This window comes from Podarcis muralis, chromosome 16, assembly GCF_964188315.1.
Source record: "Podarcis muralis chromosome 16, rPodMur119.hap1.1, whole genome shotgun sequence".
Classification (NCBI taxonomy): domain Eukaryota; kingdom Metazoa; phylum Chordata; class Lepidosauria; order Squamata; family Lacertidae; genus Podarcis; species Podarcis muralis.
Genome location: NC_135670.1, coordinates 12,153,445 through 12,166,567, shown reverse-complemented (window position 1 = coordinate 12,166,567; position 13,123 = coordinate 12,153,445). Strand labels below are relative to the sequence as shown.

General features: G+C 48.7%; 1 protein-coding gene across 3 annotated transcripts in view; it reads left to right on the top strand.

Annotated features, from left to right (window-relative positions):
• The window catches only part of DNAJC4 (DnaJ heat shock protein family (Hsp40) member C4), a 40,287-nt gene that overhangs the window by 15,509 nt on the left and 11,655 nt on the right, over nt 1-13,123 (top strand). The gene's annotated exons all lie outside the window — the stretch shown is intronic.

The window sequence follows — 13,123 nt, the reverse complement described above, 5'->3', positions numbered from 1 at the left end:
TTTGCTTTGCCCATTATTTTGAATGCAGATTTGGTGGGTTGGCCTTTGAATGTGAACTGAATCAAAATTTTCTTGCACCCATGGCTGTCATTAAAGGCATCTCTAAAGCTACCTAAAACATCCTTTGCGTACAGTCAGGTGTGTCCCGGATCTTCTCCTCTTCCTTCTTCCCTGAAGAGGGCAGTGTTGAGCCGAAAGAGCCCTGGATCCACTTCCCGAAGGAGAACCAGCACAGTGTTTGTTTTTGCAGGAGGGTGCTCCTTTGAATTCCTCTTCTGCTTTAGAAAGAGACAACCTGGCTTTTTAAAATCAAACAGTCTCCTGTGCTCTCAGCCCAAAGGTTCTCCAGAGCTGTCTCTACCATATAGATAGCCTAGGGAGCCACTTAAGGTGGTAGACCTCAAATGGCACTCACCATACTGCAGAGAGCAGGCATATTTGCAGTGACTGACTCTGCTTTTGAATGTGTCAAGCCACAATGATTCTTGTACTGTAGCATCATGCTGGCAGAGCATCCCTGGGTGGAAGGTAGGAGGCTGCCTTATACTGAGTCACCTCATTGGTCCATTGAGTTCAGTATTGTCTAATCTGACTGGCAGCGGCTCTCCCAGGTTTTCAGACAGGGAGCGTCTCTCAGCCCTATTTGGAGATGTTCAGGATTGAACCCGGGACCTTCTGCATGGCATGGCTGATGCCCTACCACTCAGCAATAGCCCCTTCCCTCTGGTGCACCTCCAGTGCGCGTGGTTAGTTGGCCTTGCAGGAAGCATCGTAGGGTAACCCACCCTTTCAGGAGCCCATGGACACATTTGCAAGCTGGAGAACCTATTTGCACCTCCTGCTGTGGGGCAGGGCCTTTCCAGATGTCTGTTTCGTTGTGCATTCGTGACAATTTGTGCTCACGATGCTATTATGGCGGTCACACGTGATCCCACTTTCCATGGTTTGTACCTGCAAAGGCTTTGGGCTGGTTACACTGCTTCATTCCCAATCAGTGCATATTCTGTAATGTCCTGCTGGAACTTTTTATACACAAATGTTCTGGTTCCTTTTTTGTCCTGCTTTTATTGTGCTACAGCCCTTCTAGACGGCAGTAATGTGGTATTACTGGATGACGATGCATGCAGAGGAGTGGTGGGAGACACCAGCTGGGGAACCCCCAAGGGAAGAAGACTCAGAGCCAGGAGATTGGTGGTGGGATGAGGATGGGTGGTCAGAGGGAGAAGGGAGCAGACTGGGAGGAGGAGGTGTTGGAAGCTGTAGAGGTAACAGGGTTTAATGAGCAGGGAGAGTCTGTGGCAGAGAGCAGCCCAGAATTAGAGGCAGAAGCAGAGGCTGGAGAGGAGAGGGGCCAAGAGGCAAAGATGAAAAATCAGGGGGTCTGCCCCTCCTGCTGTGACCAGCTCCCCTTTCCCCTGGTCTCCCAGAACCAGAAGAGGTATGAAGAGGGCAGAGCAAAGGCAAGCAAGGCGGTGAAGTCTCAGATTGCTTGGGAAGGACTCAGAGAAGGAGGAGACTTAGAGAAGTGTGGGAACGTGGGGACCTTTAGTCCTCTCAACTGCCTCAGTGGGGCAAGATCTAACAGGACGAGTTGCTGTGCTCACTAGGCCTGGCCTCCTGAGTTTTCTTGATTCTTCGAACAAATGCTCAAGTATTGTGTCAAAAATATGCTGCAGAACACACCCTCAATAGGACACCAGTCTGGAGGGGCCCACGGTTAGAGTAGCTCCAGTGGATATTTCTCTCGGCTTGGCCAGGCGCCACTAAGGAGGAAGCAGACCCCCTCAGTGCCAGAGGAGGCATTCAGACCCTTTTGATGTGGTTGCAAAATCTTCCACAGAGCAATTAGTAATCCCTCTGCTTGGTGCTTTTAACTTCCAGCGTGGATGAACTCGGGATAGTTGCGTCTCCAGCAATAAGGTTCCCCTCCCCCCAAGGTCAAGACTGCTGGATTTCTGGGGCAAAATGTGTTAAACCTGCTCTGCTCAGACCTAAGTTCGTTAAGGCAGTACTACTGTCTGTCTTCGCAGAAACCTTACGCAGGTTTCCAGGTATTGTGCACTTCAAATGTGCACAGTCGCACAGTATGCAAACGTTGGATTTAATTGTGCGGAATCCTGAAAATCTCAGCCTTGGTTTTAAAGAAAAAGAAAGAAAATAGTTTCTAGGCTCTATGACTGCAAAGGATGTTGTTTGGAAGTCATGCCTTTTTCCAGGGCTTTCTAGAGGGGCAAAAGTGGGACTGGAAATAAGATTCTGTAAACCACATAATTCTCCCATCTTTCACTGCTATGGGCCAGATCTCCCGTCCTTTGCCTTCCAGCCCCAAACACTAGGAAATTTGAAAACATCCAAGGCCCCTTCAGATGTCCCTTTTTTATTATTGAGATTATTATAGTGAGTTACAGTAGATGTCCCTTTTATTGTGCGTTATTAGTTCTCACAATGGTACCAGGGTGGTTATACACAATTCTGCTTTCAGCACTGTTCTTGCAAATATCTCGGGGCAGACAGCTTCATTTCTAACCAATGAATATCCCGTGGCTTCTTTCTGAAATCCTATAACTTTTTATGTCACAAATATTCCGGGGTTTATTAGTTTCTGCCCTGCTTTCGTTGTACTATAGAGTAAGAATGCCACAAGAACTCTGTAAAGTTGAGAAAGTATCACCGATCCACTAACACAATGGAACGATGTTTGGACAGTCCGATCTAAGCCCACCGCTGTTATTGCATCAGTGCCATGTTGCAGAGTATGCCCACCATCCAAACCCCAGCAGTCTGGAGGGGCCCCCGGCAGTTGCAAAATGGATTACATTGTGCAAGCAGGTCACTTGTGCTTCTGACTGCTAGAATTTCAGAGCTGCAAATCTGGGCTCCCTCTGCGTGGAATTTGTGTGGGGTGGGATTCCCAGCTGTGCAGTAGCAGCTCTTGCTGTGTGTCCCGTTTTGTTTTTATTCTTTAGCCATTACAAAACAACAACAACCCACTATATCACTTTCAGCAGAGGTAGCCCTGTGCCAAGTGTTTTATAGCCTCTCTCGCCATCTGCGCACAGCTGTTCTTTGTCCCTCTGCCCCTGCAAAAAGTGACATCTTCCAGACCTGCCGCCATCCTTTCCCCCCCACCGCTCAGAAAGCAGCTTTGCATCTGTTCCCTCCCCATCCCAGCTATTTAACTGATCGCTTCCAAGTGGTTCTTGAACCTCTCGGCAGGGGTGGGGGGGTGGGGAGAGCGACTGTTTGGCCTTTGCTTCTGGTTGGGCTCAATGTCCCCAGTTAGTAGCTGCATCAGGGATGGGAGAGTGAGGAGCTATTTTGAGACCAAGCCCTTGCACCAGTGAGGAAGAGAACATTCAACCCAACTCCCGTCCGGATGATTGGGGTGGAGGGTGTGACAAATCAGAAGTGGAGGCAATTTATTCAGGTGTAAGTTGGGGTGGAGGGAAAACTGCTTTATTTGTTGGCCGAGCCCGTGGCCTGTGGTCAGTCCTCCTCTTGCACATTTTGTCCCCGTTTGTCCCCATACTGCATTTCATAAAAACAGGCATTAAATCCTCAAACAGGGATGGACTAAGACCTGGGAGACCAGGGTTCAAATCCCCACTCGGCCCTGAAGCTCACTGGGTGAACTTGGACCTGTCACTACCTCTCAGCCTAACCCACCTCACAGGTTTGCTGTGGGGATTCAAGGGGGAGGAGGAGGAGGAGGAAGAGAAACATTTACCCTACCTTGAGCCCCTTGGAGAAAAAGTTGGGGTATAAACGCAACAAATAAATAGTAATACCAGATAGTAATAAATAATAATACCAGAGAGTTCCAATGGAAAAGGAAGTGGGAATTGCAGGGGTTTGCATGTTTATTTGTGGTTGGGAATGAAAACCAGTCAAATGAATTTGATTGGCCTTTTTCCACATCATTGTTGCTTCTAAGTCCACAAACACTGCACTATTGTTATTGTTTTTTTTACATTGTTTTGATGCTTCCTTCACATTGAAATGAATATATGTTACTTAAAGAGTTACATAGCTACAGACAGTGAGCATTTGACAGAAACTGAACTGCAGCTCAGTGGAAACACCACTGATTGTGACTAACGTTTTTGCCTGGATGAATGCGGCCCTTTGGGCCTCTTTGTATGGCCCTTGGAACCCTCTGCTGGCCGCAATCCTTCGCTGGCCCTGCTTTGCACCCTGAGTGATTTTCCCTGGCTGGAATGAGTAACTTGAACTCTGATCATGCCTCTTGCTTGTCTCAGTGGAGGACAGATTAACTGGCTTTCCTTGATTTGTTGTTGTTTGTGTTTTTAAAGGGTCGCATTATTCTTTCAGATTTTTATCTGCATGCTTCAGTTATAAACTGCCCTGTGACTTGTGCAGAGGGTGGTATATCATGTACAAATGCATTTAAAAAAATATAGCGTGTGTGTGGAAAGTAGCTTACAGTACAAAGGTAGAATATACCTTTGATTGTCCACTCACTTTTGCCTCTGGCATGTGGCCCTCAGACAGCTGTCCAGAAGGGAGTGCGGCCCCCCAATTGAAAACGGTTCCCCACCCTTGAGATGGCAGGTGACAGAAAGGAGCCTGCTCTGTGTAAGACTCTTTAAGAGCTGCTGCCATGCAGAGGAAACAATACTGAACACGTTGGACAAATAACTTAACATATCTTCCTGCATTCTGATTTTACACACGTAGCATAAGGCAGCAGAGACCTGAGATGGCAGAAGTGGACTGTGCCACTTCATGATCAGTTTTTCCCTCCTGTAAATGCATAACAAGCAAACCTCCCTCCACTGATGGAACAGATCCATCCCTTCTCCGTCAGCTCAGTCACTCGCCTGCCTGGGATTTCCGGTCGCCCGTGGCTACCAGAGGCAAGTTGTCAAATGCAAGGCCCGATTTAAGCCATGCACGTGAAAGTCCCCCTGCTGCTCCACTGTACAATCTCCCTCTTCCAGAATCCCTTCTGGGGAAACCCCTGCCCTTGTTCCGTGGCGAAACCGTCGCTCCCAGTTGTGGCCGCTTTGGCTGGCTCCCTCCTTCACCCGCCTCTGGCCTCCACTGCCTTGGAGAGCTGCCCAGGAATCTTAGCATTGGGAATCTTTTTATCTCTTTTGGCCGGGCGGAAGGGCCTCTAGGTCTGGGCCAATGTGGAGCACGTTTGCTTGTTTCTCTAACCCGGGCGGTGATTAAAACGGGCTGGAGTGAGAGCAGCAGTGGCGATGTCAAAAGGCCCCACGTAGCTAGTAGCATTTCCCATCAATCTTTAACTGGGGCTCTTTCCCTTTCTTTTCTTTCCTCTGTGCCTTGCCTCATCCCTCCACCCAAGTAGATTTTTAACATGAGGTGGTCCTCTAGGGGCACGTTCTGTCCCTTTCGCCAGCTCCACTCCTACCTTCTCCCTTCCACCCTCATGCAGCCCTCTCTTGCTAGAGGAGAGTGAGCCAGGCCTGCAGGAGAGAGGGGAGATCATACTGGGGGAAAGGATCAAGGCAGACCAAACGTTGTACAATTGGGGGGCGTTCCAGGCACTCTTGCAAAAGTTTTGGAGCTGGCTCGGTGCAAAGGGGCAAGATGCCTCTAAGGCTTTGGAATCCGCCTGCCTGCGATTGGTTAACATCTTCCCCCTCCCCGTCCTCTGCCCCATCTATGCAATATAAATGTCTCCTCCACCACCCCAGCCTTGCAGAGTGTTATCGTAATCTGTCTGCCAGAGGTCGAGCGGAGAGATGGGTCTTGCATACCTTCAAGTTCGCTAGCGGACCACTGAGGTAGAAATGGCAATGTTTGGTTGGCTTGGGTTGCAGTGGAAACGAAGGAGGGTTTCTCAAGACCGAAGCTCTTAACTGGGCAGGAGGGATTTGGCAATGCCTGGGCATCAGAAGAGAACAACCCCCCCCCACCAGGCCTAGTTGGTAGCTCACCACCCCCTTTGGCTGAAGGAGGTAAAGTCAGCCCTGCTGTACGCACATCCCCTCTCCCCCACCTCACTTCATGCAGTTCTTCCTGTAAGCAGCAGCCCAGTGGCCAGTGTTTGCTGTCTAGCGCCATTCCCGAAAGCTACCCCTTTCAAGGTAAATAGAGAGGAGACCTGTGCCTGGGGCCAAAGAGGAGCGTCCCAAGTGCACACGAGGACAAAATCAGCCATCCTTGGTTGCAGGGAGGGATCAACAAGCCGCTCACTTTCAGTTTCTTATTTTTCCACTCTTAATTTCAGTTTTTCACATTTCCACATCTGTTTGCAAATATACATACATTTGTTTTTTAATCCTCATGAAAATTCACCAGTGTTTCAGTATGCATCTCTTCTAATGTACACATTTCTCCCCTCACTATGCAATGTTCCCTAATACGCATATTGTTGCAAATGTTCCCTAATGTATTTTTGCACACATTTATTATTATTATTGTTGTTGTTACTATTATTATTACTACTACTTGTAACTTGCAACATGCGTGCATTTAATTAATGCACATTCATCTTCCCACAATAAATAATAATAAAATATTATTATTATCAAGCATTGCAGAATGCTTGATATGAGAGCCATCTTCAACCATCTAAAGGGCTGTCCTATGGAAGGCGGAGCAAGCTTGTTTTCTGCTGCTCCAGAAGGTACCACCCAACCCACTGGATTCATATTATGAGAAAGGAGATTCTGACTAAACATAGGAATCACTTTCTTACGGTAAGAGCTGTTCAGCAGTGGAATGGACTATGTGGGAAGGTGGTGGGCTCTCCTTCATAAGAGGTTTTTGAAGAGAAATTGGTTGGCCATCTGTCAGGGATTTTTTACCTGCAATTCCTGCGTTGCAGTGATTGGACTGGATGCCCCTTGGGATCCCTTCCAACTCTAGGATTCTATCAGTGGCGTAGCGTGGGTTGTCAGCACCCGGGGCAAGGCAAGTAATTTGCGCCCCCTAACCCGTGGATTTGCGCCCCCTAACCTGTGGATTTGCCCTAACCCCAGATCTTGCGCCCGGTGCGGCCGGCCCCCCCTGCACCCCCCACGCTACGCCACTGGATTCTATGAACTACTCATAAAGCAGAATGATCTGCAGGCAGCCCTCTATCAACCCACTACTAATGCACTGTTACAGTGGCGTGTTGCAGAACGCACCTACCCACACAATACCAGTTTGGAGGGACCTTAACCCAAAGCAGCTGCCCAATGGTGGCTTGGCAGAGGAAGGGCTTGCACAGGGGTTCAAAAGGCTGGAGGCGCTGGGAGTGGGGACACATTTTGGGAACCCACAACCTTGTCCCAGCCAGGCTCTTCCAGAAAAGGCAGGTCACAGCTGGGAATCTTCCTTTGCTTGGCACATTCCTGCCCCTGCTCCCCCCCCCCCCACATCGCCCTCTGTCCCTCTCTTCCTACCCTGGTATTTTAAACCAGTGGAGAAGAAGGTCTGCCTGTGTGCATTTGACCTGCTGCTTTAAAACAATTGCCTCCCCCTCCAGCTCGCTTGTTTTCCTGCGTCAAATCTCTTAATTAACCATTAGGGAGGATTTATTGGTTTGCCCAGCATAGCAAGCGTTTTTCTTTTGCAAGGACATTGAGCTTTGCGCTTCCTTTTTAGCTGGGGAGGATTGACGGCGGGGCTGGGTGAGGGACCGGCAGGCTATCCGTAACTCTTTAACATTCTGAACATCTATTTAACTGCCGGGCATCATGGCTAGGGAACAGGGGCGGGGAGGGGGAGAAAATTGGTTCATTTCACAGTCCAGACGAACCTACCAAGTTCACAGTTCCCAAAACAATTCACGAACCAAAACACAGCCATCCGCCGAGAGCCCTACTTCTCTGAATTTTGCAATACATTTCTGCAGCCAAAAGTGATGTCCACAAACATGCTATGGTAAGGAATGCGTAAAATGCATTTGTTGCTGGAAATAATGTACAAAAAGCCCCACATTAAATTGCTTGCAAAAATGTGCGTATTAGGCAAAGTTGCGTTGTGTGTTAGAAGAAAATGTCGCACTAAAATCTTGATGAATTTCCATAAGTTTGCATGCTGACACGTACATGCGGAGAACTGGATTTAAGAATGGGAAAAAGGAGAAACTGAAGTTGACAGATTTGCCCTGCCCCTAATACTGGCTAAAGGGCCTGAAAGGAGCAGGATGTTGTGCTGGGCTTCCTCCCACCCCCACTTCCCCATGTAAAGGGAAAATTGCACACAGCCTCCAACTGACACAACCCCCTTATCGCTCCAGAACATCTTTGTTGTCCACTGCTCTGGCCTCCGCTGAGTGATGCCAGCTTTGCACTGCGGGGAGCCAGCCGGGGGTGGGGGGCCGGAAGACGGGGGAGAGGCAATAAGGGATGTTTGCTCTTCTGTGGTCATGAAACATATTACAGTCCCGGGAGGCTGTATTTGCCTTCAGCTGACGAGGGCGAGTGCCATGTGTTTTGGAACCAAAGTGAGCGAGAGGCTTTTCGCAGCCACCAAGCGTTGATGAAATAAACAGATTTTTTTTTTAAAAAAAAGAACAGTAAAGGAATATGCTTTGCAGGAGCTGAATTACTTAATTAGGAATTATTGTCCTTTGAGAAAATGCTACAAGGGGCCTCCTCCAGACTGCTGGGTCCCTGTCCCCCCTAAGTATATTTATTGGTTCAATAATAGTGCATCAGTGGCAGATTCATGCGGAACGCCAATACATTGTTCTGATTTATTAGTTATTTTGTGATGCTCGTTCAATGTTACCACCCTTATTGTGTCTGGAGGGGCACTCCTGCTCTGTAGTGCAAGAAAGACACAGAACCCTCTGAACGCTCCTGGTGCGAATCATTAACAAGAGTTTGGCAGGAAGTTATAAGACTTGCACCAGTGGGGAATGAAGCAGCAGACAGGGTCACGTATAAGTGCCTCAGTATCACCGTGATCCCAAAACATCATGAATGCGCAATTTTAAAAAAAGACGTCTAGAGGTGCTGTGTTCAAATTCAGGTTGCACAATTAAAGTGAGTTTGGTGCTCTTGTGCAGCAAACCTCTCTCACCCCCCCCCCAAAGCCTGTTATTTATGATAAGGAAAGTGAGAGGTAAATTCACGGCAAGGTATCTGTGTGTGTAGCGGGGAATAACAATTGCTTGACACAACAATGCAATTCAACCTCCATGAAATCAAGCCAGAATGGTCTCTGACCTCCTTTCAAACTTTGTTCAAACAAATTAGGATGAACTGGTCAATTAACTGGTTGCCAGGAAGCAGCCTGAACCAACCTGAAAGTTTAAGATTTTGTGGCGGAGACAGCAAAAGAGAGATTTGTCGTGTGGCTTCATGGTAGTTAGCAGGCATTTAAGAATTGAATGGGAGCACTGAAATACTTCAACCAGCTCTTGGAAGGAGGAAGAGGAGGAAGGCCGCTTTGTTTTCTACAAACTTGACACGATTTGCAGTCGGATGAGGAGAGAGGTCCCTGTTATTTCCAGGCCCCTCTCCCCCTTCCCACCCGCCGCCAAGCCCGCATTTGAGTTGTCTGTGGGAACTCATTTCACCCGAAGGATTACCTCCAGGGAGAACAAGTGCCCCATTCTAAATTCCCCTCATTTCTTTCTCCACCAGCCAAAATCCCACCCACCCCCTTCTTGCCTCCATGGTTTTAACTGCAGGGCTGTTTTAATTGCTTGTGTTCGACGCTAAATCAGAGGAGCGTGTCAAGATGACAAGCTGAATGGCGCGGCGAGTGTGAGATTCTCTTGCCGGCAACTTCGCCCTGGTGGTTTTTCCTTGGTGCTCTGCACCCCACTTTTGTTCCCCGGGGGCCTTTTAGGTGCTCGTACTGTGCCCTCATTTAGCAGGGAAAGGACATTAGGAGAGGCCGGGTGGTGTAGTGGTTAGAGTGGCAAGTCTAAGACTGAAGAGGTACTGGTTCAAAAAAATATATATCTCCCCTCAGCCCTTTGCACTCTCAGACTAGCCTACCTCAGAGAGTTCTTGTGACGATAAAAATGGGAGAGTGAACCATTTATACTGCCTTGAGCTCCTTAAGGGACGCGGGTGGCGCTGTGGGTAAAAGCCTCAGTGCCTACGACTTGCCAATCGAAAGGTCGGCGGTTCGAATCCCCGCGGCGGGGTGCGCTCCCGCTGCTCGGTCCCAGCGCCTGCCAACCTAGCAGTTCGAAAGCACCCCCCGGTGCAAGTAGATAAATAGGGACCGCTTACTGGCGGGAAGGTAAACGGCGTTCCGTGTGCTGCACTGGCTCGCCAGATGCAGCTTGTCACGCTGGCCACGTGACCCGGAAGTGTCTCCGGACAGCGCTGGCCCCTGGCCTCTTGAGTGAGATGGGCGCACAACCCTAGAGTCTGTCAAGACTGGCCCGTACGGGCAGGGGTACCTTTACCTTTACGAGCTCCTTAAAAAGTGAGGCTGAAGATGGGCAAGTGTGTATCTGTGTATGAGAGGGAGAAAGAGAGAGTGCTGTTGTGTTTGTGCATTTATAGTTAGAAAGGAAAAAAGGGTTGTATCCAATGCAAGTCCTACTCATAGTAGACCCACTGAAGTTAATAGACATGACTCACTTAGGTTCACCGACTTCTGAAAAGAACTTAGTTGGATACAACCCACAGAAAGATAGCATTATTAAAGATGCTCATTATTTTGGTTTCTTACCTGCCCTTCACCACAAGGTCCCAATTTTTAAAAATTCAGTATTAAATACAGTTTAAAACAAATGACAGTCACAGGAACAGGGTGGGTCATGAAAATATCTCTCTCACAAGGGTCTTCAGCATATTATAAAAGCTATCTGACGAAGGTGTCCGACCCACCTCTGTGGAGAGAGAGTTCCACAACTTAGGGGCTTCCGCATGAATGGCCCCCCACCCTGAGTTTCAGAGTGCAGTGGAATTACCAAGAACCACCCCCGCTGATCACTAACCCAAGAGGTTCTGCAGGGAAGGAAGTGGCCATCTTTCATCTAGATATTTGAGGCCAAGTCCTCCTGCGCCTCACATAAGTCCCAGGGTGGGTAACAACTACAGACCAGAGGTGGCGGGATTTTTTAAGCCTCATGGCCACATTTCTTTATGGGTCACCTACTGGGGGATGGGGCACATGCCAGCAGTGGGCAAGGCCAGAGGGGAAAGCGGACAGAGCTTTGTACGGTAGGCCATGTTCCATCTATGTGAAAACCAGAGATTTCTGCATTATGAGATTACAACTGTAATAATGTAACAAACAAACAAACAAACAAACAAATTCATTCTACACCCAATAAACTCCCATCTCTCCATCGTCCATGGCAAAAGGCACTCAAGGAGGGCTTAGAGCAGGGCATGATGAGGTGAGATGGAGGCTGGAAGAGTCCTGGGGCCTAGATAAAGATACCTGCATGGTCATATTCAGCCCATGGGCTAGGAAAAAACACAGCAATCGGGCCCACAAAGCTGGGATATTCTCTGAGCTACACAGGAAGTCCTCAAGGACCTTCCTCTTGGACTGGTGCAGATGCACATATAAGGTTTCCTGGCTCTTACCAGGACCAGGCTATGGGATCGGACTGTCCTTCTCCCACCCACCCACCCATGAACACCCTTGAGTACAAATTCCCATCCAGCTTCACCCCATGCCTTCCTTGCTAACAGTTTGTGAGGACAGCCTGGAATGCAGCCTTAGCGGGGAGCTTCCTCAGCAAGAGACTTATCAGGCTGCAGCCTTGAACTCTTTTCGCCTGCCTCTCCTCCGGTCTGGGAAGCAGAGGAGCTCCTGGTCTCGGCACGTTGGCTCGGAACGTCTCTTTGTTGCCACCCACCGCGCACGGCTCTGTGATGGATGGTCTTGTGGGAATACAGGGGCGGCCAGTGCAGAGGCAGCAGCAGCCTCAGGCCAGGGTCTCTGTCCCAACATATTGTTTTTGGAACAAGCCAGCAAGGCCCTTCTCTCCTTTGCTGGTAGTCAGCTTTTTGCAAAAGCTCTGCTAGGAGACAACTACAGCTTAGCCAGATGGAATTAGAGATTTTGAGTCCAATGCCTCACCTCCCTGGCAGCCAAGTTCAAACAGCAGGAGCTTACAGAGGAGGGTGCCAGCCTGGGCTGACCGGAGTGTCTTTGGACCCCACCAGCCATCTATTTTATTGTGTACTCTGCAATATGCATAGTCCATTAGTGGCGGATTTATACTGGACCATACAGACATCGTTCTGCTTTAATATTTGTTCTGTTGTGCTTCTCCAGTGTTAGCGCATTCTTGTTGTTTGGAGGAGGCACTCTTGTGCTATTGTGGAAGTAAAGCGGGATTAAAAACAACAGCCGTAGATCATTCAGTGATATAAAAAGCTGCAAGTTTTCATGGGGAGTTATGGGTTGTGCACCGATTGGAAATGCAGGCCCGATACTTTTGCGGTATTGAAAGTGGGGCCATGTGCAAATTAATGCCCTGGTACCACCATGAGCACAAATAACCATGAATGCACAATAGAAAGGATGTCCGGAGAGGCCACTGGTTAGATGAACCCACTGGTCTGATTAAGGAAAAAGCAGCTTCTTATGCTCCTATTCAAAGCCAACAGTGTGTTAGGTGCTGTACCAAAAAGAGAAGAGACTAGAGCAGGTGAGACTAGGACTGCAGGAGGCGGGGAGGGCGTTGGGAGGGCAATGCAGTGACTGTTTAAATGTTAGCCAAAACATCCGCTAAGAAGAAGGCTAAGGTGGTTCTGGGAAGCTGTACCTATGCTGTCATTCTGCAGGAGTGTTGGAGGCCGGTTTCTGAGGATCTCCATTTTCAGTCACAAAAACTCAAAGCAGCAAGTTTCTAGTCCTTCTGAAGCAATGATACGCTTGCAAGAAAGTGCATACAGGAAGAAGTGCCAAATGCTCTCAAGACTTAGAATGCCAGTTCTGGCAAGTCGAATCCAGCTGGTTTGCTAGTTCCAGTCTGCCTAGTCCCCTGATCTTCAAAGCAGATGAGCTGTTTGACAGGGGACTGCGAACAGGCTTGGTTGATGTTCCCAGGTGGATGTTATATTCCTCAGGCAGCGAAGACCTGCCCCCTTGCTCAGGAACAAACATTGGTCTGCAGAAAACCCCACTGGCAGTTGCTCTGATTCAGTGGGAAATTTAGGTTTGAACAATTAATGGTGAATTAAAGTGCTCCGTTGCCCTAGGGCTACAA